Raw genomic sequence first — 24,013 nt, forward strand, 5'->3', positions numbered from 1 at the left:
GCCCGCGGCAGTATTTTGTTTACATTTTGACTTCTTCTCAAATATTTGTTGTAGCTTTACCGATGTTCTGAAAATTTCCACTCCAGCTATGTGGAAAAATCCAGCTGCCCAGGTTTATTCCACAAGAATAGCACGGAGTAAAAATATCAACAGTAATAGTTTCTTACAATCAAGTAAACGTTTTAGTTTGTAAGTATGCAATGTGGAATAATTTTATAGACGGTAACTAGAGTAATCAGGTGAATGTTTTAGTTTGTAAGATTAGTTTTTTTCGTGTGGTTTAAGAACTAATGCAATAGTAAGTTTTTATTATTATATTTAAGCTAAAACGCATGCGATTATTTAGTAGCTACATAGTTGAGTATATCAGATTGTTATTGATAAAAGTAGTGCAGTGAAACGCAAATAATAAAAAAACCGACCTTGATTAAACCTTTCGTAAAAACTACCGAAACCACAAAAAGATGTAAATGCTTGAAGTTTAATACTTGTCCAAACCTCTAAGTTGCTCTCAATTTTGCATAAGTCTGTTATGTGGTGGTTAACCCTTTGGATGCTAACGCCTAAGGCTGCCGCCCGACCGTCTCCACTAGCAGCGCCTGGACCAACTGTACTAGTCAAAATTGCCAACCCTGTTTCGATGTTTTTGCAACCTATTAAGCTTTGCTCTGTATTATCCTTAGTTTTTATCTTAATTGAATGTTTTTGATTATTTTGTAGCAGATTATATGCGCTATCGAATAGTGTTAATATGTTTAGCATTTCGTATAGAACACATTTGTTTATTACGTTCTAATGCTTAACCAAAACATTTTTTTACACATAAATGCACTTCAGAACAAAATACTTGAACGAAAAATATGTTTATTTATCGGTAATATTTTTATTTTATACATATATTACATTTAAGACTCCTCATAGAAACATCAGAAATTAAATTTGAAAAATCATTACAATTAAACTATGTTTAGTCATTGTTGACAAAAATGTAATATAACTAGAATTGCTTTTCTAGCAGAATATAAGTTTGTAAATACTTACATAGTATTCAAATGAGAGCATTTTCTCACTATCATAAGTATATATTATAGTTTTTCTTCAAAAAGTAAAATATATATATAAAAAGTATTTACAAATATATATACAGGGTGTACTAAAAAGTAGTGTCAATCCACTTGCAAAAACTAAAGAGTTTTATGAGCACATATATTCCAACCATTTGTAGTACTGTATTGATTATAACACCAGGTTTTTGTAACGTTAGTCATAGTATTGTTTAAACGAAAACTGTAATTGTATAATTTAATTAATTTACACATTTACTGTACTGTGTTGTCACACAGAACTAATACTTGTATTTGAAAACCAAAACATATTAATAAAAACAATAGTAAACTAGATTTATCATGTTTCGACTGATTTTCTAATATTCCAATAAAACTGAAGTTTTGACTCTATGCGTTTTGAATAGAATTTGAGGTATGATGTGATTAGGATAACACTGCCATATTTTTAGAGTAAATAGCTGAGAAAATGTAGATACATGTTTTTTTTTTTAATTATGACTGATAAAAAATAATAAGATTTTAATTTTTAATTTGGTTTCAAAGATTTTAAAATCGTTGCAGATTTTACGTTTTCTAAAATTCAATGATTTTTCAAAACACCATGGATAGGTGTTAGTATGGGTGACAAATTTATATCCGTCAGATACATTTATCAATCAGGTATTTTGAAAAAAATCAAGATATTATCCTAAAATGTTACGTGTCTATAGCCAATAACGTTACAACAGTCAAGAATTTATTTTAAAAAAAGCACAAAAGAATAATAACTAGAAAACAAAACAAAAAATCGGATATCATGTTTTATGTTATTTAAGTACCTTTAGGAGTGCTCTATCTCTGGGGTTTTGCTTAACACTATTTTTTGGGAAAACCTGTATATATACAGAGTGTTAAGTAAAAGTGTTCCAGTACTATGGGATTTTGTTCCACACATGAAAAATGAGGGGCAAAGTTCATATGAAAGTATGCCCTAAAACCTTTAATTTTCCGTCTATCTATCTGTATGTGTTTTTTTAATCCCCCCCCCCCCATTGTTATACGTAGAACAAAATCCAAAAGTATTGGAATGCTTTTACTGAACACCCAGTATACAAATTTGTTCATGTCAGTTCTAACATGTGTGTTTAGGAAGACACAACGGGTGGACACCTTTTTACTAAAATATCTTGTTTTGTTTTTCTTTCTTCACCTTGGCCTGTACTTGGTCTGCACACAGAACAATTTCAAAAATTTTTAGCAAAAAAGACAAACAACAATGAGTAACACTGTCACATAGCAACCACAAAAACAAACAACTGTGTCAAGGTCATTAGTACTATCAACTTTAAAATTGATTAAAGATAGTCTTATTTACTTCAAAATTAGTCCAAAACAGTTTAAACAAACAAGTTAGTACATAACTTTAAAAATATTTTTTTCCAAACGGCTGATCAATGGCGTTTTCGACTAAACTTCGAAGGTCCGTTCAATCAGACGTTAGCGTTCAAAGGGTTAAGTAAGTAAATTAGTAACTAAATTAAATTTAAACGTCATAAAACACAACAAACAAAAACCTTATGAAGCTGTAACATTTATATTCAAGACTTTTCTAGAACTGATTACCGGTCTCTTCTTCAGGTGTCAAATCCTAAAACAAAGTTAACGTATAAAAAATTAACTAAACTAAAGATAGAAATCTGCTTAATCCTTTAGACATTTTCAATCGTCAGTAAGGAGTACAACCAGCCTTTTTTTAAATCAATAGAGGACATTCTCTTAAGAAAAAGTTCGACCAGTAGCCTCGTTAAATTTCGTGGAGAAAACGAAAAAAGGAAGGGCATAAAAAAGGATTAGAAAACGTGACGATTGTTTTCTCAGATCATATTTTTTAATCTTGACACTTAAAACCACCCATCAGATATATATATATATATATATATATATATATATATATATATATATATATATATATATAATCAACGTCAGCTAACATTTACAGACTTTATTCACCGTTAGCTAACCATATTCAGAATTTAAGCAAAGTTAGCTAACCATGTACAGGCTTTATTCAACGACGTTAGCTAACCATATACAGGCTCTAATTAACGTTAGCTAACCATATACAGACTTTAATCAACGTTAGCTAACCATATACAGGCTTTAATCAACGTTAGCTAACCATGTACAGGCTTTAATCAACGTTAGCTAACCATGTACAGGCTTTATTCAACGACGTTAGCTAACCATATACAGGCTTTAATCAACGTTAGCTAACCATATACAGGCTTTATTCAACGTTAACTAACCATATACAGGCTTTAATCAACGTTAGCTAACCATATACAGGCTTTAATTCAATGTTAGCTAACCATATACAGGCTTTAATCAAAGTTAACTAACCATATACAGGCTTTAATCAACGTTAACTAACCATAACCAACGTTAGCTAGCCATATACAGGCTTTAATCAACGTTAGCTAACCATATACAGGCTTTAATCAACGTTAGCTAACCATATACAGGCTTTAATCAACGTTAGCTAACCATATACAGGCTTTAATCAACGTTAGCTAACCATATACAGGCTTTAATCAACGTTAGCTAACCATATACAGGCTTTAATCAACGTTAGCTAACCATATACAGGCTTTATTTGACGTTAGCTAACCATATACAGGCTTTAATCAACGTTAGCTAACCATATACAGGCTTTAATCAACGTTAGATAACCATATACAGGCTTTAATCAACGTTAGCTAACCATATACAGACTTTAATCAACGTTAGCTAACCATATACAGGCTTTAATCAACGTTAGCTAACCATATACAGGCTTTAATCAACGTTAGGTAACCATATACAGAATTTAATCAAAGTTAGCTAACCATATACAGGCTTTATTTGACGTTAGCTAACCATATACAGGCTTTAATCAACGTTAGCTAACCATATACAGGCTTTAATCAACGTTAGCTAACCATATGCAGGCTTTAATCAACGTTAGCTAACCATATACAGGCTTTAATCAACGTTAGCTACCCATATACAGGCTTTAATCAACGTTAGCTAACCATATACAGGCTTTAATCAACGTTAGCTAACCATATACAGGCTTTAATCAACGTTAGCTAACCATATACAGGCTTTAATCAACGTTAGCTAACCATATACAGGCTTTAATCAACGTTAGCTAACCATATACAGGCTTTAATCAACGTTAGCTAACCATATACAGGCTTTAATCAACGTTAGCTAACCATATACAGGCTTTAATTAACGTTAGCTAACCATATACAGGCTTTAATCAACGTTAGCTAACCATATACAGGCTTTAATCAACGTTAGCTAACCATATACAGGCTTTAATCAATGTTAACTAACCATATACAGGCTTTAATCAACGTTAACTAACCATAAATACAGGCTTTAAATCAATTTTAGCTAACCATATACAGGCTTTAATCAATGTTAACTAACCATATACAGGTTTTAATCAACGTTAACTAACCATAAATAAAGGCTCCTTAACTAACCATATACAGGCTTTAATCAACGTTAGCTAACCATATACAAGCTTTAATCAACGTTAGCTAACCATATACAGGCTTTAATCAACGTTAGCTAACCATATACAGACTTTAATCAACTATAACCATATACAGGCTTTAATCAACGTTAGCTAACCATATACAGACTTTAATCAACGTTAGCTAACCATATACAGGCTTTAATCAACGTTAACTAACCATAAATACAGGCTCTTTAACTAACCATATACAGGCTTTAATCAACGTTAGCTAACCATATACAAGCTTTAATCAACGTTAGCTAACCATATACAGGCTTTAATCAACGTTAGCTAACCATATAGCCTACAGGGGTCTAATTAACGTTAGCTAACCATATACAGGCTTTAATCAACGTTAACTAACCATATACAGGTTTTAATCAACTTTAGCTAATCATATGCTTTAAATAATATCTCTCCATTGGCTTTGGCTTCAGTAAGTTACTACACTAACTAATCCCCATTTGTACCGCAGGCCATGGAAAGTGACAATCACACTGTAAACATCCATGTTTACAGTTCCTTAATATTGCAGAAATAGGGCCATACCTTATTCTACTACACGGCGAATTTCACCACTCCTGCTGTTATCATTCATTACTAAAGAACTGCAATATCTAGATTGGTTTGAATGCCACGTCGTCCAGCCCCAAAGTGTCCATTCGGCTCTCGTAAACATTCAGTTTGTGACTTTGTGGAATAGGTTGGCATTTTTGCCACAAAAATATGATTAGAATAACAGTTTTATTCATTGTCGTTCTAAATCTGTGTATCTTATATTTTAATGACAAAGATTAAAATCTCTCAGTGAAAATCTTATGGTGCACCTAAAGTACGGTTTCGATTTGTTTTTGGTACCCAACGTTCAGATTAGGCTGAAAGTTGCAACTCTTATTCTATTTGTCTCTAATAGTAATATAACTATTTTTCATATGTAAATGTTTAATAGATTAATTTGATCTGAGAGCAAATTTATCGTTTGGTACTACTATTAACCCTTTCGATCAATCCTATTTCGATCTCTGCAAAAATTAATGCAGCTGAGGATTTATTTATTTTATAGGAGAAATTCCTCTACAAAATAAATAAGAGTTGTGTGTGTCAACAAAATTAACTCCGCCTCCTTACAAAACGGACAGCTCTTACTCAAATCGTACCTATAACGGAGTGACGGATTTCGTTGAGAAAAATGCCCTTGAAATTGTAACAAATATTAAAAAAATTATGGTTGCCTGTAAAGTCGGTTTTACGGGCGAAAGATTTTACGTGACAACGTCTTTTTCTCGGTAGAATATTTATTGATATGAATATTATTAAATTGCACAATAGGAACAAGGAATTGAATGAAAATAAGAATTGCACAAATTTTAACTATAGAAATATATTTTGTTTACTAAAACATTGTACATAATTTGAAATTAATTAAAATTTGTTATTGTAAATGGTAAAGTTGAATAAAACATTTACTAAAATTGGAATTTGAAATTCTTGCTAAACACAGTTAAATTCTAACTCCGCGCGTGGTGATTGGTCGGTTTTAGTTCGTTGTTTGGTCGCACTGTTATGACCAGGTTAGAGGTTATAATTTGTTATTTTAAATGTTTGACTAGCAATACGCGCTGTTTCTTCTCAATCGACTGAATTACGATTGATTGCAGAGTGATTTAAACTAATAATTTACTTAACACTATCAACATTTGTCAATAGTATGACATAACCTATAAACTCAGTTTCTCAACTTTTGTGTCAATCTAACAATTAATCAATCAATCATAGTTTACGATAATGAAATATCAGTGTACAATTATTTACCTTTATTGTTGTAGTTGTTGTAAATGACGAATCTAAGCACTCCACATTTTCACGAATAAACATAGTTATCTGCTTTATCCCGTGCGGCGGGACCCACTGGACGGGCATCGTAACGTTACCGGGCGTTACACTTTTTCATTGAGTGACTCCGAGCCGCAACCTAATTTAAGACGTTGTCACGTCCAAAAATATTTAACATTTTGTAACTTTTTATAACTGATGCAAAACAGCTGATACCTTTCGCATACACATTAAGTGTTCGTGCTCGCTTATGCGTTGACAGATTTCGTTGCATTAAAGGTACTGTTGGAGTTGGTATAAAAATTACTAAATACTTATTATCTTGTGCATTTTTATAACTGTACTGGTTTTTTATTATTTAACTTAAACAATTTTTAACGGACGGCCATTTTGTTAATATTAAAGAAAATCACACCATTTTTTTTATTTTTCTCTTACCTTTGTACGAAGTTTGATAGCTGTAACTTTACTAGTTTCTAGAAATATTAATTTTTAATAAAAAATACAAAATGGAGGCAAGCGGATAAACGAGACATTTTTCGACCTATAGGCCTAGTTATCTATATATATAAAAAATGAAACTGTTCGTGTGTAACAGCATCACTCACAAACGGCTGGACGGATTCGCCTAATTTTTTTTTTAATTTGTTCGTCTTGATCTGTAGAAGGTTATAGGATACTTTTTATCCCTTTCCCGATTCAGGATTCCGCCCCACTGGTTACAGAAATACCCGTAAGAAATGCATTGCAGCAAACATATGTTATTAAGTGAAAGAGTCTTTTCAAATTTTTAATCAGCTGTTCTTTGTAAACATATATAATGCGACAAAAAAATATATTTATATATAAAATTTCTTTACACTTATAGTTTTAAAGCATAGAGTAAGCTTAAGAGAAACGACAAATTTTGTTTAAACTGTTTCTGCAATCATAATATATAAAAAATGAATGTTTGTGTGTTTGTCCTTTATAGACTCAGAAACTATTGGACCGATCACTATGAAAATTTGTATTTTTCTATGTAGAAGGTTTATACGCAATGCCCATTGATGTAACTAACCACCAGGCTGTACTGCAAGATATAAAAGTTATCAAAGCGCCTGCACATTATAAACTGCAATTACAACACAGTAGTTACGTATATTAAAATATCCAAACACTATTTGAAGGCAAAGAAATATACGGGCAAAGCTTAAGAGACGCGTGCGAAGCCGCGGGAAACAGCTAGTATGATATATTTTGTTTGAAATTATGAGTACTACCAACCACAGAAGTTTATAACATCCTTTTGTGAACCCTCTGTATATGTTATAAAGTAATACGCTTTTTACACAATAGCCTACATACAAAGATAATTTTCCAAAATCTGTATTTTTGATTCTGTTCACTTTTACCTTTTACTTACATAATTTTTATCCTCTTTCATTTGAAAAATGATGTATAGATTATGTCTATTTGAAATTCACTGTCCCAGAAGACACATAAAAGTAAAACAATAAAAATTGTATGGATAAAACGACCAAAACCATTATTATGCTTTCCCTGAACTTTTCACTCGACGTAACAGATTCAACATTGTCTTCGTTAATTTTGTATAATTTTACATTATCTAACGCCGATCTATGGGTTATATTCTTAATTTTAGTTATTTAATTGCAAAATATGCAACCAACGTTTATTTTTCAAATAAACACCTCTTTAAAATCATATATTTCAACAAGAATATACTTATTTTTCACTTAAAGCTCCACCTAATACAGTATAGATAAGTCTAGCTGTGACCGCAAGTCCAAAAACCTTTTTTTACTCAGCCTTACCATAGCTGAATACAATCAATGTTATAATAAAATGTATTTATATACACTGACGAAACGTTATTGATAGTCTACTAATGTTGTTGCCCGATTAGGTTATGTATATTATACTGACCTAATATTGGAAATAACATTATAGAAAAACAAACAGCACTGTAGCTATTACAGTATTATTGATTTCTGTACTGTAAAACTGCTAGATATTATCATATTTTTAAAATTCATTGGTTTTGTATAAAAATTCATATGACGCCACCAGTGTGGATTGTTAAGCTAGGTAAAAACCATAGAGAGCATTGTTCATCATAAACACAACGATTTATATGTAGAAATAATTACACACTAATACTAATTACACAACTAATATTTCAAGTCCACAACTTAATTCGTTCTCAGAGATACCCAGCGGAATCCAGACACACTGTCGGATAGACAGACAGACAGACAGACAGACAGAAGGGGAATTTCCCCAGAACCATTAGTGATAGCTAAGCAAAATATACAAATGTCACGTTTACAGCTCGATTCATTCTTGAGATATCGCACTGAGTGATAGGCTTTACTAAAGCTCAGCCAAATTCCATGAAGGGGCATGCACCACCATCAAAATATAAATATAAATAAATAATAAATATACATAAACCGATACATCGAAGTATTTAAGGACACGACGAAAGTCTTGCAGACAAAACCCACAAAATAACCTTATTACATGCACTGCTATGTCACGTGTTAAAATACCAAAAGTCAAGAACTGATTCTTTGTTTGAAATTTTGTTTTTGACGATGGAAGGATTGTGAAGGAAACATGATTTTTTCCGCACACTTGCCATCGTTCAGTGATACAAAATATCAGTAACACTTCGTTTCGAGATCTGCAATCTGATCTCTTCTTCAGGTAAATGACTAATCTAATACGTAATTACAAACTAGATTAAAATAGTTTGTCTAGACACTTACCTGAGTTAGGTTAGTCATTTACCTGAGGAAGAGATCAGATTGCAGATCTCGAAACGTGGTGTTACTGATTATTTTGTATCACTGAACGATGGCAAATGTCCGGAAAAATCTTGTTTCCTTCACGTGTACTGAATTTATTTGCAAATTTGTTTAACTCTGTTTTTTCGTTGCCACCATAGTTACTCGTAAGAACAATATAAAAATGTTCGTTAACGCTCAGCCACATCCCATGGTGTGACATGTACTATTGCCGAACTCGATTTTGCTAATAAAGAAATGAAATATTAAAAATGTAAAGTCTGTAGGCCAATTTGTTCTCTAAATAACGTACGAGCAGACAGACAGAAATTAAATTTATCCAGTCTCTAGGGTTATTGCTTCGATAACGAATAGCCAATAAACCAAATCAACATTATATGTTTTGTCGGTTTTGACTACCTGATTATTTAAATTTAAGCCCAAAGACAAAATAGTTTTGTAATTAATTAATGTAGTTTTAATTAATACCTAAGTAGATAGATAGTAGGAATGTAGTATCAGATTACGTGTCTGTAGTAATACCATACCGGTGCGCCCGTCACTATTTCTAATAAACATTATCACTTTGAACGGTTTGGTTTCTAAAGCGTAAAATACGCGTCTTTTGCAAACATTTTAAATTAGAAACAATGTTTTCTTCTCTTTTTTACAAAACCTTCTTGTTTACAAATCTTGCCTAACCAAACATTAAAAATAGTCCTCACTTGCTACTTTCTGATGTCTTCACCAATATTATTTCAAAATATTAAAGATTAAAGAACTTGTTCAATATACGTTTTTAGCTTATTTGGTGGCACAAGTATTAAGAAAATGTAATAAATTTTAAACTATTTAATAAATATTACGTCATAATTTTCACATTCAAATCGCGAGGGAAAGTGAAATGTCAATGGTTCAGTTAGCCTTTTTTCCTTGTATATCGGGGGCGCTCAGTTTAGTGTTTTCAATGGTGACCGACTTTTTCATGCAGGCTAGTATACACGACCGATTCTACAGTTATATAAATTACTGTAATAATCGTTTTATTCACTAAAATATTTTGACGAAAAATGTATCGGAATCGTCAAATGCTGAAAGCTAACATTTCCTCAGTCTGCCAATCGAGGATCTCCCAATTAAATGCCATAAACTCATCGTGTTTTACAAAGCGTTTGCGACTAAAGTTCATTTCAGACGAGCTTTAAATGCCTTCGGCATTGGGCATTTTTTACGAATTTGAGAAAGTGAACTCCTGTTTGGGAAGGCGTTTGTTCAAACAGTACCGTTCTGTGTGCTCCAATACGGTATTTGTTCCTGCCTCTAGTTATATAAGAGTGTAGGCTATGTCACTACCTCTTATGGCATTACATTTAGATTTTTAGATTAAAAAAGATAAGTCTCTAAAATATAGAGGCAGGGTAATGTCGCCAGTTTTATGTGTTTAAAAGTCTGCCACACACGACTCTCTACTGTGGAATTTGGCAACCGTTTGGATCGCTTTTTTTTCTTTTTGAATGAAGATTCTTGAGAAATTTGAGTTTACGCACCCCCCCCCCCCCCCTAATTATCCGTAAGATAGGTGTGGGTAGATTATTCCATAGTATGCCGTCATAAGAATTTGTAACATTTTAGACCGAAAAAGGTGAATAAAACCAAACTCTTTAGAAAACTAAAGTAGGAAAAATTATAGCAGCGCCCATTATTTCTTAGAATCATTCGCTTGCAGAATGACTCTTACTCTAACTACAAGTCTTACTCCTACAATAATATAATTTCCCTTTTCACCTTCTACAGGGCGGGGACAGCTGCTCCCACATGCCCTTCGCTGAGGACTCCCATAGAGTATTCCAGAATATATCATTTTTTATTTTTAAAATGTACACATAGAGGAACATTCCACATTAGGACAATCAACAAATTAGAAACACTCATCATTCTGTGTGTAATCTATTTTATATTTCAAAGTTATACAATATCGCGAGGTAATATTGATCAATTCTTTTGCATATTTACAAATTGATCTTATGTAAACTTTTTTCTTTTCGTCCTCATTTTACACATATCCATATCGATGTTAGATCTACGTTTAGCCAGCTATGTAAACTGCGCGTTTTGCGCTACATGGCTGCCTAACTCATTCACGCTTCATCTGCTAGGTGCGCCATTCTCGTAGTTTATTCTTAAAAGATACATAAATATTTAAAGTTTAAGTTTAAAACTCATGATTTTAAGAAATATTGTGAAAGTAATTTATTTTGTGAAATTTATTCATCCGTACATTGTTTTAGACGCGCTCCTGTCCGTAGAATGTTTTGATCTACTTTACTAAACAGGTTGGACTTTCCTTCTTAAATGTTCAGATAACATATCACCACAAAACATCATAACATTTCAGAAGTTGTCTCCAATCAGTTTTACGTAGGTGATAGTGAATTTACGGGTAGCTTGTTTTGAACCATGGTGCACGAATATATGTATACAATTATTACATTTTCAAGATTCTAACGACTTTTTAGTTTAAAATAGTAAAACTAGTTCATAGCTATTAATACATCACTTACGCAGAGCCAGTGCGACACTAACGCTCCTAGCGGCCTACCAGCAGCCAGATGCTCTGATAAGCTGTTTTTTTTTCCATTTAACTTTCAGGTGACTTGTCGCTTTTATCAGTTGTTTACGTATTAATTAATTGATTGAGGATTAAAGTTTGGTGGTGCACAGTATGGAGGAAATAATTGGCTCCCGGCTCCTAACCTATAAGTGCTTAGGGCATGGTACAGTACATTTTAAATTAGGGTTACCGAATGCTAAAAACTTGTTATGTTGAAAAAACTTACCTTGTTCGGTGGAGAAACAGGATTGAAGGTCTAAATGACGTTTCCGACCGAGTTTCCTGAATCAGCGACCTCATAAGTTCTGGGTCATACTGGGGCCAGTCACAAATTGAGCTGTGCCCATAATGCTGAAAGTTGTTTTACGAGTGCTTTGCTGCTGATCTCACTTCTTATTTCGTATAAAGTATATAATGATTGTCCAATAATGATGTTTCCGTTTGTTTTGCTATGAATATTGATTATTACAAGTTCAGCCCCTATTGGGGCCGGACTTACCACTACCCATTCTGTCTTACTAGAGTCATGGTTAACTTCAAAGCACTGGCCTATGCACAAGCCAGGCTTTTCTGGGCATATTTCACAATGAAAATCAGTTTTGACATTTGGTTTTCCATTTTTTGTGCACTGCCTGCACTTCTTTCCCTTGGTATGGTTGACGTTTGCCTCCTGTCTTGAAGTTTTCCTTGTGAGCTTCTTTCCTCACTCTTTTTTGAACTGGAGATTCAACTACTTTGGGGGAGAAGGTCAAAGTCTTCGAATAGAAAATCATACAGTGTCCCTTTATGCAGTTGATGTGTGCATTCATCAACATCATTTGTATTGTGCGAGGAAAGAATTCTTTGTTCAATCTGAGGGTATTTCTTTCAAATGGTTGGTATGTTATAATTTGAAAGGCACGATCAACACCACTCATATGAGCTTTACATTTCACTATAGGGAGAGGTTTAGGCTTAGTACGACCTCCTTTGTCCACAAAATCCGTGTTATTTTCTTGTTCAGTGGAAATGTATAAATGGTCTTTCTTTTTCCCACCAACACCACACTTGCATAGAGTGTGCGATCTTCTTGTCCGCCTTCGGGGATTGATTAGTTACTTCTTTGATTAGTTTCTTTAGGTATAAACATTTGACTAACACGTAATGTCCCTCTGCAATATATTTTTCTCAGCTAATAATTTAGAAGCAAGGGTGTAGCTGCTACAATAATTGTCCATATGCACTAAATGGCCTTACCCAAAATAATACTTCAAAAGGTGTAGGACAACCTTCTCTGTATGCCCTGCTATACCTATGGTAGTATCTGATTTGTCTGTGTACATGAGAAATCTTAGAATAAATCCTGATGTTCTGTCAATGTGTATAATTTGGCAACCAAACTTGCGTCTTTTACCATTTATGTATTGGCAGAAAATGCAATCGTCCTCTCCATAGTACCATATCCTCACCAAGAGATAACTCTTTTTGAGGCCAGTAAATACCCTCAAAAATTTCAATTTTGTCACTGAGGTAACCTACGGCGAACTAATCTTGTCCATGGTGTTTACAGTGCCGGGGTCAAGGGCATTAACATTTGTTTTAAATGCAAACAGCCCATGATGAACAAGAACTTGTCTCTCAATATGAAAATTGCTAAGACACTAGAAATGGAACAAATAATCTGCTTTGGAATAATCTTGAGATTAGATAGATTTTTTATTATACCTATGTGCAATAGGGAAATCATATGCATGAATCAAGATTTTATCTTCCAAGCTCTATCTTTAAAAAAAGGAATGTAATTTTAATATTTTTGGGAATAAATTGAAAGACTACCTGGTGATGACACCAATATATTCCTTTAATGAAGACTCAATGTAACATAGATTTTTTTCAAACAATTGTTATTTAATTTAATTTTATCTCACGAACTGTATTTTTTTACGAATTTAAAACAGAGCTTATATAAAACTTCCGCATGCAAATTTCTTTTAGTTATAATTTAGACACGTTTTTTTTTAAATTTTGTTTCTGACACAATTCATACTGTACATTGTACTTTTAACGAATAAAGTTTTTGATTGATTGATTGAATAAAATGTCTAAAACTGTCTTCAGCTAAGGTACAGTGAGTGATGTCTTTCCATGCATTGATTCTTGATTGTGGTGTCAAGGTTGGTTTACTTAAAATATCTTTGAATGTGTGAGCGTTTGTAAATTTGCAAATCCTTTCCAGGAAAATATCCTCAAGTAGGAGTGGGAAAAAGATCTATTGGTGAACCCAACCCCAGCGACTTGCACTAACAAAGACCCAGTTCTGACGAATTCGATAGGCTGCATATCCGTTGTAATACTCAAAGTTGGAATCTCAATAACAGTAGATGGATCTCAATAACACTTTCAGAATGACCAGATGAAGAATCTGAAGAACAATCAACAACTCATTGTATGAGGTCCACAGGACCATCATTGTTATAGTTTTGTTCATTGTTTGGTGTGAAAGGTACTCTGACCAGAAGTACTTGGTATTGCAGTATCCATTTTTACATAAAAAAAAACACAAATAATGTACAGAAAGAACTACACACTTAACCATATAAAATAAAAATTAAACACAAAACATTCAAAGATTACACTGGTCTCCTATTGAAGTTGAACTGTACCGAGTAAACGCGTACAAAACCGATGACAATAAAGCGTTAGTTATAACCAAAAATGCAGCAGAGAATCTCCCATCTACAACCAGTGGCTGAACTACACTGATGCGTTGTTAGTACAGTGGCAAGGCGGCCTCGACCGATACTTTGCCACTGAGTACAAAATACGTACCACATCTTTTATTCAATTAAGAAGATGGGGTCAAAACTCAGCTGGCTAAGTAATTTTTTAATTGAAATCTGTTTAAAAATGTTTTTACTCAGTGATATGACAAGTAAAATACTTTAATAACTCCGGTAACTCGCATTAGAATACTTTGCAGATTTGAGTTTATCTGGTGTCTAGTGTCACCGCCGTGTTAGATCATGATTAGCAATTATACATCATATACCTCATCAGGTCTCAGGTGGACTGCCAATAAATTTTTATTTCAACTCAAACACAATGACTTTAGATCTATGTGGAATCGTGCAAGTTTTGTGCTGAGTCAGCAAAGCTCGTGCTGGGCTGGCAACAAATATTGATTTTAACTTGAATAGAATGAATTTAGCGCTATGTGAGTTAGGCGAGTTTGTGGTGAGTTATCAGAGCTCGGTCTGGGTTGGCAACAAATATTTATATCAACTCAAATACAATGAATTTAAAACTATGTGACTTGGGCAAATTCAAGCTGAGTAATCAGAGCTTGGGCTGGCCTAGTAAAGTAAATGTATTTGACTTGTCTTATCACTAGTTAGCCAAAATATTGTCATTGAAGTCTCCAAAGCCAAGAAATATGTAGTACAATAAATGCTTAAACCACATTCCACTATGTAGAAAGGAATGCAGAGTAAAGTTCAGAAGCAAATGAGGTCCAGAATTTCTAAACATTAGTTGGGGAAACTTGTGAATCATATCCTAATTCTATCTCTCCTGACAATCACAAGATGGAATGTAGATAGGCGGGGAGAAAATTAATTTAAATTAGGTTTGCAATAAACAATTCCATAGATAATATGTCCTATCTCACTATCTGGAGTGTCTGTTTGTCAGCATGTTATTGTTTCCTTGATAAAATTATATCACTAAAATGGTTTATATTAGAATGCTGCAAATGTCAGATGAATATTGATCTTATCTTCCAATAACTAATAATAACTTCTAATAACTCACTGTTTAACCTAACTGATGGGTACCATTTTCAAATTAGGCACCCCCCCCACCCCCCCCCCCCCCCACCCCCCCCCCCCCCCACCCCCCCCCCCCCCCACCCCCCCCCCCCCCCACCCCCCCCCCCCCCCACCCCCCCCCCCAGGTATTAATACTTATATAAAATGTCAGTATTAAATATTGATGATTGTACAAAGCAACAGTACAGTACGATAAGCAGACTCGGTTTATTATATATAAATTATCAAATGATATTTAATCATTATACCCATTGATATAATCAACCAAGTAGTTAATTTGAACAAAAACTACATCATCTACACCAACTGTACACACATTTTCATATTCTAAACACAATTTGTTCTATAAGTAACTTCTTTTATATAATAAAGATAGTAGTTAAATTTAGAAAACTATACAAAATAACACTAAAAGATGATTTAATGTTTCTTGGTTTCAAGATGTTTGTTTTGTTGTTGTTTTCTTTGTTATTTAAATGACATTTTTCTTGTCATTTTCTTAAGTTTTTGTTTAATTTATAGTTATGGTTTTTGATCATCTATGACATTACGTAACTGTTTAAACTACCTATTTCTATTTATTTGAAACACGTGACTTTAATTTAGTATTTTATATATGTTAATAATTTTTAATAGTTATGTTATTCGATATATAAAGTATCGATGATTGTAATAAGCTATGTAAAACACCGGGCTCGCTTATCGTACTTTACCCTGAAGCAATCAAATAAAAACCGGGTCCAATTATCATACCTTATCCATATTTTGAACTTTGACAGGTTGTGACACTAATGATCATTTCCAAGCATCATATTCTATGTAATAATAAGCTTTTGTTTTCTACAGTACTTAGAATTGAACCTGATCAGAACAATTATTTTTTATATTCATTCCCATGTCTCATAAGAATTATCATAATCTGGAAATCTATTAGGTACCTGGGTAGATATTTTATGACACACTATTTTAAAATTGAGTGTATACTATAAAGAAAATAGCAACCTATTAACAAGTTATGTACTTAATGGCCATAAGGAATTCTGAATTAAGATATATATTCACCTGTTGGTGGAGGTTCTCTGTCTCCTCTAATCTTATTGAAGAACTGTGTAAAATTAAAAGGCAACATATTATTTTGAAATCAAATAGGCCTAAGAAAAATCTTGTATATTGCAAAAGTTCAACAATAAAATAGATTACCCTACATGTAACACAAAGAAAACACTGGTTGAACTATTTACGACAATTACTTGGCAATGACTAATCGACGTACTAAGTAAACAACAAAGCACTGCCAAGGTTAAAACTGCTTGTGTAATTCTCTTTGTTTTGTTCTTCATTCAAGCAACTGCGCCATTCCCCTAGAGGCCCAGGAATGCATCAAACAGCTGATCTTGAACCAACAACTCTGTTATGTCAAAAGGTCATTGGCACCACCTTACTACAGTACAACCTGAAGACCAAATTTTGTTATGAACGTTCGGAATCGATCACACGTTCGTAGCTTACGATCATGACATTAACTCCGGTAATAATTGAAAAATTGAAATAGATTGACATAGCAAACTGTAAAACATAAAATTAATGCTATAAATTAATGCGTAAAAATACAAAATAAACACTCCTACATTATTTGTTTAAATGTAATGCAATTAAGAAAAGCCTTACCTTTAACTGATAAAGACAACACGAAAACGCTGTGGATTTTGAACTATAATCTCCTATACTAAATTAAAGTAATGGCCAATATAATGTAAGAACTTATGCCGTAAAGGCTTTTATTAACTTGAAAATCGAAATCTTCTGTCGTCTTCTTTATTTAGCAGACGACGAGTACAAGTAGCCAGTTTAGCCAGTTAGCTATTACTCCTTTGGTTCTCAATACAGCTGCCAGTATGATAACAATACTACTTACCAAAAGTCACTATACGAAATGTTTAGTTAAATAGGGTATACACGTACACTTGTTTATTCCCTATTATGTTTTTATACCCTGATAAGTCAGATGTGATTTACTAAATAATGTAAACAAAGAAATATAAAAAATATTGAGTTTGTAGCAGTTTTTCATTGCTGGAAATCATGGATAAAACCACATTTTCTAAAAATGAAACCAAGCGAGATCAATTTATGCCCCCAAAACCCCCTGTATACTAAATTATATATGTATCTGCTTTACTGTACTGAATAAGCACTGTATAGTAAATAACATAAGTAAACACACACACACACACACACACACACACACACACACACACACACACACACACACACACACACACACACAAAAGAATTGTTCGTTTAAAGATATTTGTTTATATAATGTTATTTAGTTAGTTGAAATACAAATTATTGACTTTAAAATAAGTACTATCAGTGACCCGTGCCTTCGCACGGAATTTCTTAGGCTTTACGTGTATATGAGCACTTCTGATTTGAGTGAATGATGTTTATTACGCCAATGTTGAGTTGCCTTGTTACCACGATCAAGGAAATAGGCCAAAAAGTGTATATTTACGACCATTGCAATGTACTCAGGTCTTGGTATTCGTTTGCCATAGACAATTAAGATATGTTTTTAACAGGTTTTAAATTTATAGTAAAATTTGTGTTTGATATCTGCATTACAGCACTGACCAAGCACTGTTCGGTAAATATTTGCTAAAATGTACGGTTAAAAGTATATTTTTACTAAAACTTTTGATTTTCTAATGTAGATATTTACTAGCTCTGAGATCAACAGTGATCCAGAAAAGGTTAAAATAAGAAGTTTTGTTGTGGTTGTTACTATGCTTTCAAGACTACTGCAACCAAACTGAACATAGTAATCTATTTAAATTAATGAAACATATTGTTGTTCTGTCATAAAACAATGTTTACAGAAAACAGCAAGATATTTTAATGTCGTTTCTGTATATAATATTTACCGGTACTTATTGTTCTTCATAAATTGAACAGATTATATATATATATATATATATATATATATATATATATATATATATATATATATCAATATGTATTCTCTTCATGTAGAAATAAAAAACCAAATATTGGTAAACTCTTTTTATAAATTTTCTAACTAAATACAAACAAGAAAACATATATATATATATATATATATATATATATATATATATATATATATATATATATATATATATAATATATACATTTTTTGTTAAAAAAGGACGTTAAGTTGATTACATTTAACAAATTCAGTACTATTATTTGAAAGAGCCTTTTAACTGCTAGTTAATAATATTTGTTTGCTGTAATGCAACTTTAGAGACCAAGATGGGATTTTCACAGTTTTAAAGACCAATGAGTCGTAGCCTGGAGGGGCTTTCAAAATAAGAATAGGCCTATATGTTAAAACAGACAAGTGAGAGACGAAGAACGTCAAGTCCTCTGTCAGCGACGAACACCATCTACGCCGAGTCCTGTGAACTTAGAACTGAAGAATAGCAGTGCAGTATACATCAAATCAAATCAAATATTTATTTGTTGTAAACATGTTCACATGTATAACAAAGTCAACTTAAAAGGTTACTTAACCTAACTTAAAGAGTTAACAACTTCGTAAAATTCTGTTACATCGTATAAGCAGGTTGCAACTAGAAAGTTCTTTAGTTTTTGTCTAAATCTAGTGAGTGGCAGCTCTTTAATACCTTCCGGCAAAACATTAAACATTTTTATGCCTTGGTATAGAAAACTCTTCTGAGTTGCAGAGTATTTGCATCGTTCACTTATAAGTTTATTTTTGTTTCTAGTTGCATAGTTATGGACCTCAGACATTGCAGGCAAAAGTGCCAAGTTCCTCTTAACAAACAAGAGTGTGCTAAATATATACATAGAAGGCAATGAAAGGACACCTAACCTAATGAAGAGCTCTTTACAGTGGGCCTGCCAGTGTGCATCACAAATCAGACGGATTGCTTTTTTTTGCAGCACAAAAAGCTTCTGTACATATCCATGGTTTGCCCAGATTGAAGTTCCATAAGAGAGGTAGCTATGTATGTGGCCATAGTAAACACAGAGCAGAACACCAACAGAGACACTGCCTTTAAGTGCTCTGATCATGAAAATGCCTTTTGAAATTTTGTTCGCAAGACTGTCAATTTGCTGATGCCATTTAAGATTGCTCTGGACTGTGAACCCCAAGAATTTTGAGTGGGTTACTTCCCCCCGATTGCTAAGGCTGAAAGCAAGGTCCTGAGTTTTCCCGTCATTAAGGCTTAACTTATTTGCATTACACCGTCCAGTCATGAATGGTTTTAGTTTTGGCGTCGATTATGTAACCCACATTTTCTGCATTGTTACCCTGGACACACACTGCCAAATCGTCAGCAAATAGAAATGATTTTACTGAATGAGCATTTAGGTTGTACGGCAGGTCATTAACATAGAGTATGAAAAGCAAGGGTCCCAAAATGGACCCTTGTGGGACACCTTATTTTACACTTAACTGTTTTTGAGTAAGAGCCATTTAGGAATACGGATTACCATCGATTGTTCAAATAAGATCTTAAGAACTGCACTACACTGTTGTCAATAGAATAAAAATACATCTTATCCAGTAAAATATGATGCGACACTGTGTCAAAGGCCTTGGACATATCAAATGATCTGAAAAGAACGTTCAGGTTGTTCTCCAGTCCTTCAAAACAATTCAAGATCAAATCCTGAGTAGCTTCAACAGTGCTATGGTTAGGTCTAAAGCCGTACTGATTCTTGGACAATAACTTATTTGATTCCAAGAAGGAGGAAAGTTGTTCATGAATGAGACGTTCCAAGACCTTTGACAGCGTCGGAACAATGGATATTGGCCTATAGTTGGCACAATCATCCCTAGGCCCTCTTTTGTGTATTGGAATGACCTTACTTACTTTTAGTTTGTCAGGATAAATACCCTGCTTAATACACAAGTTGAAAAGATATGTTAGTACTTCGGCGGTAAAGTGAAGGGAAAGGCAAAGTCCCGCTCGTCCAGGGCCGGTCTACAGTTCCCGGTCGGCAGGATCCACCGTCTGCTCCGCAAGGGCAACTACGCCGAGCGAGTGGGTGCCGGAGCTCCGGTCTACCTGGCCGGAAATATTAACAAATAGACCTAGCTGATAACTTCAGTATTGCTGCATTGGTGCCATATATATCAAGACAAGTGCTATTATTCAGTTGGTTTATGGCTAGGTAGACTTCTTCTACTGTAAAACTTCTAAGAGTGAATAACCCTACTGAATTGTTTCCTGTTGCACAGTTCTCACTATTGTCAAGAAAAACACTATGATTAGGCTTATTTACATCAGTTGGTATGCTATTACAAATTTGTTCTACACTGGTAAGAAAAAATTGTTAAGAGCATCAGGCGTTAAATTAGCGTTAATATTGGGAGGCTTACTGTTAACATTTCTAAGCTGATTTATGACAGACCATGCAGCTTTTGATTTATTGTTTGAACTGTCAATTATGTTGTTATTATGATTAAGTTTGGCTTTTTTAATTTCTGCCTTGTACGTTCTCTTAAGAGCAATATAATTTTCTTTAGACCTGTTACAGTTAGTGTTGCAGAATAAATAGTAAGCATTGTCAAGTTGGACCTTTAATATTCTTAAGTCCTCATTGTACCATTTGTTGTTAGATTTACTATTTCTGTTGGTTATCCCAACAGTTTTCATAGGCATTGCGCTGTTTACCGCCCATAACAACAAATCAAAGAACTTATTGTTTAAGTCATCCTTACTATTATATAGAGCTAACCAATTTATACTATTAAGGTAAGTTAGAAATAGCTTAGAGTTCTGAGGATTGATAGGCCTAACAAGTTTCTTTAACTTAAGATTATCTGAAGTCACGTTCATTGGTGTACTGAAAATGATGGCGTTGTGATCAGACACACCTGTGTGCAAAACGGAAGCATTCCATCTATCAGGATGTAAGGATGTAACAATATTGTCCAAACAGGAGCCCCTACTTGCCGCATTTGAAGATAGATTTGGCCTGGTAACATCCTTAATCGTTATGTGTAAACCAAAAGTTTTAGTTAAGTTATACAGCTCTAAGGTATCATTATTATCGGCTAACAGATCGATATTCAAATCTCCTGCGCATATAAAGTCAAAGTTCACACCATGCACACACGAGAAAACTTCATGCAGCTTGTCAAACAAAGCGCTGGTCTTACCTGTAGGTGGTCTATAAAAGCAAACGATGATGGTATTAAAATCAATTAACTGTATTGCTGTAAGTTCAAAAATTTGCTCTTCAACTACCAGTGATAACTTATTATATACTTGGAAACGCACATTCTCCTTCACAAAGATCACTGTACCACCATGAATCGCATTTGATCTAACAAAGTAGCTTGCAGTTTTATAATCTTGCAGTGTCAAAAAATCAATGTCAGAGTTAAGAACCCAGTGTTCAGAAACACAGATAACATCAGCACTGTGCAGTGATGCTAAATGATTCAGATAGTCCAGCTTGTTTGTTACACCCTGCGCGTTCCAGTACAGTAGCGTTAAGTTAGACAGGGCATTATTTGTTTTTGTTGGTAATGTAGAGCTATTTAAAATGTCTTCATCATTTGATTTGTGTTCATTTAGGTGTACCAGAGAATTTTTAGGTACGTCACCAATGTCTACAGAAGCCTTAACCGCTAACTTTTTGTTTTTGAGTTTTGTACATTCCCCAAAAAAGAATCTTGGTCCCCATTTGTACTTATTCTTTTAAAGTTAAAGTTAAAGTAACTGACATAGGCTCCGGTTGGCCAGAATTCGGGAATAAAAATTTGGTCCCATAGATTACCTGGTACACCAACCTTAAAAGATCGGTAACCAGGAAATTTATTCCTCATCTGGCTGACTTTATAGTTACCTTTAAGGCCATCATTAAGATAATTTTTTACTGCGTCACTGTTTACATCGGTTGAAAGTCTTGAGAGAAAGAGGTACCTGTATTTTTCCACAACTTTAAGGTCATTCCCTTTGGTAGCCGTGCCTAGAATACATCTTCCTTTATTAAGATTTTTAGTATTTTTTCTGGGACTAATGCTGTTTTTAGTAACCAATAGGTTATCACTAGGACCATGTTTACTTTTAGGGTTATGTTTCAACATAGGCCTATCATGGTTAGAATGGCTACTGTTTGAATGATCAGTACTAGGCCTAGACCTGCCCGATTGCTTTGGTGATGTTGTAGAATCTTTTTTCAACTGTGTGAAATTCTGAATGTTTTCTACAGCTTGTGCTTTGGCACACACTGGTTCCAACGTTATAGGAGGTTTAATGGTCGTAGAATGTAGACTAATGCCTAAAGGGGCATTAGTTAACCTATCACTAACATTGAGGTTATGTACAGGAGATGTGCAATCAGCTCTATTTGCTATTTCATGCTTACTATTTACATCATTACTCTTTAGTGCCTCAGAAAAGGTTTTCCTATTTCCACTTGTTGCAAGCATCTCATCAAATAGTTCTGCTTGGTTAAGCAAGGCTGCTTTAAACGTGGCATTTTCATTTTGAACTTGAGTAAGCTGTTTACGAATTTCATCGATATAAACACAGTGGGATTTCGCAGAGAAGGGGAGGTGGACGTATCGCCTAATACCACAAGGTAATTCTGGGCTAAACAAAAACCATGGTGAGGTTAATTACTATCTAATCCAGATGCTTTCAGTACATGGCTGCTTCCAAGCGTATCTTCACCGCTTCAAGTTCTGCAGAGTGCCCGCCCTGCCCTGGAGTTCCGAAAGATGCGGAACGTGTTCTTTATATTATGTCCACGCTTTAGATTGCTGGGCAACGATTTTGAGACTGTCCTCCAGCAGACAGTAGTGGATACTATGGTGTCATCGAAGGTGGCCTGGAACGCGAGCAGAAGAAGAGCAATATATAGATCCTCTCCGCGCGAAGTAATGCCTAACGGTGGTTTACGCGGGGAATCAGAGGCTGGAGAAAGAGGAGTTTTTTTAGTCGGTATCGAGATCCGAGCCCAACGTACCCAGGCCAAACAAATCGCCCTGATAATACGTTAAGTATTCTTCCCTATCTCTAGAAAATATTAAATATAGATCCAGTCGTGCAAGATTAAAGATTACGAAAATATTATTTATGGCGTCTCAATAAAAGTTGATTATATTCGAGTATTGCAAGAAAATAGGTTAGCCATACAACATAAAAAGGCCTCTTTTGCTTCTCTTTAGTTTATGAGCTATATGTAAATAAAACAGTTCTTTTTGTACTTTGATACATAACAAATAACAAAAACAGGAATTTACTCTCGCCTACTTTAAATTTACTCTAAAAAGTATACGACTACTTAAAATTCGTCTTTTTGTAAGGGTTGTTTTATTCAGGTTA

This window comes from Homalodisca vitripennis, chromosome 5 (genome assembly GCF_021130785.1).
Source record: "Homalodisca vitripennis isolate AUS2020 chromosome 5, UT_GWSS_2.1, whole genome shotgun sequence".
Classification (NCBI taxonomy): domain Eukaryota; kingdom Metazoa; phylum Arthropoda; class Insecta; order Hemiptera; family Cicadellidae; genus Homalodisca; species Homalodisca vitripennis.